The sequence below is a fragment of the Octodon degus genome, unplaced genomic scaffold (genome assembly GCF_000260255.1).
Source record: "Octodon degus isolate 3935 unplaced genomic scaffold, OctDeg1.0 scaffold00027, whole genome shotgun sequence".
Lineage (NCBI taxonomy): Eukaryota > Metazoa > Chordata > Mammalia > Rodentia > Octodontidae > Octodon > Octodon degus.
The window spans coordinates 1201598-1203423 of record NW_004524603.1 but is presented as its reverse complement, the minus strand read 5'-3'; the positions used below and the strand labels follow the sequence as shown (position 1 = coordinate 1203423).

General features: G+C 47.7%; 1 protein-coding gene across 1 annotated transcript in view; it reads left to right on the top strand.

The window, feature by feature from the left end:
* Window positions 1-1826, top strand: part of Dnajb6 (DnaJ heat shock protein family (Hsp40) member B6) — a 34706-nt gene that overhangs the window by 1793 nt on the left and 31087 nt on the right. The window lies entirely within an intron of this gene.

Sequence of the window (1826 nt, the reverse complement as noted above, 5' to 3'; positions counted from 1 at the left end):
GTCCGTCCGTCCGTCCGTCGGTCCTGTTGTGTCATGTCTGTGGCTGTTGCGGTCCACTGGTGTGTCTCCTGTTTTATGTTGTGTTTTATAACTGATTTATGTGTGGGGCGTGACTGGGGTTGGAATTCTGGGTTTGCAGGTGGCCAAGAGATCTGCCTTTCCCACACCTTATGCTTTAGTTCTGGGGTACACAGGAGGAGGCAGGTGTCCGTGATCTCTGTGAAAATGCCTCCCCAGTAACAGTGATCTCGAGCGTTTCTTTGTAAGGAAGATAAGGCTGTGTACTGATGGGCGCGAGTGAGTGAGGGTATTGGCATTGCCCACTGCCCTTCTTCCTGGAGCTGCTGTCAGCTTGCTCACACGCACAGCAGATGCTTCTGCCCTTCCGTGGTGACTATGGTAGCAGTGCTTTCTGTCTTTTGTGCAGTCCATTTTTGTAGATGTTGTAGCAGACTTGTGGTTTTAGGCTGTAAGGATTTACACATAGGAAGCACAAGTGCTCAGCAGCTTCTGTGTGTGTGAGGTTGCCGTGCATTGTGGCCTGCTGGTAGTATGTGTAGCAAGGGGCACATGGGTGGGCCTAGCCTACAGACCACACACACAGTTCAGCTGCCTTATCTGTGTATTGTAGCACATTTGTTTCAGTCTTAATTTTTCACATTTTTTTTTCTCTCTCCTGGTTTGGCTTTCAAAGAAGTAGCTCAAAATCCATTGTCAGTAAGGTAGCTGGGTGTAGTAATATGCGTCAGTAATCCCAACTACATGAGGCTGAGAGGCAGGAGGAGGATGAGTGTAAGGCTACCCTGGGCAACTAATCAAGACTTCATTTCAAAAAGTCTTGTTTTAAGCTGATTTTGAGCTCCACTTTGCAATTTCTCAGTTGTAGAGCTTGTGGAATAAGTCCTCCCCTCTCCCTTTTTTTTCTCCCCCCAGAACCAGGGATTGAACTCAGACCCTTGCGCTTGCCAGGCAAGTGCTTATTCTACTGAGCCATCTCCCCACCCCTTCCCCTCTCCCTTTTGAGGTCCACTGAACCTCAGCTGGAGGGCAGGCTATGTGAAGCTCAGCCGCTGTCCATGTGGGTGGAGCAACTCTCTCAGCAGAGGGAATAGGGGTGTGGTGTTCAGGTCTTGCTTTGGATGTGCCAGGCCACCGGCCTGTATTAAAGAGCCGGTCTTACAGATCAGTGGACTAAAGCACCTGCTTAGGCAGAGCTCAGTGCCCAGGGTTCGATTGCCAATGTGCCATGCCGCCCCATCCCCAGGATGCTCTGAGACAGCAATTGAGACTGGGCCCGCGTGGTGGCATGTGCCTGTAATCCCAGTGCTTGGGAGGCTGAAAACAGGAGAATCACTATGAGTCCGATCTACATAGTGAGACCCTATAGTCCCTGTCCTAAATACAGGGGGAAAAAAAATTCTTGTAATGTGGAGCCCATGGAAATGAGTTCAACAGATGGTGTGGGAATAGGTTACCCTGGGTCAGGGGGGGTCTCCTCATTTGTCATGAGGATTAGCATCCTAGAGTCCTTTACCTTCAGGAAATGACTCAGTGACCCTGCCTTTGAATCCCAGTTGTAAGAGTAGGAACTGTCCTCTGGGAGGATTGGTAGAACTTCACATTTTTTTAATATTTGCACTTCAGAAAGCCACAGTAGGTCGTGAAGTCAATTTCTGGAGAGCCATTTCATTTTGAACCTTGGCATTTTTCCTTCATGAAGGTAGCGGTCTTTTTTTTTTTTTTTTTAAATTCATTCTTCGGTTTTATTTATTTATTTTTTAATTTTATTTATTTATTATGCGTGTGTGTGTGTGTGTGTGTGTGTG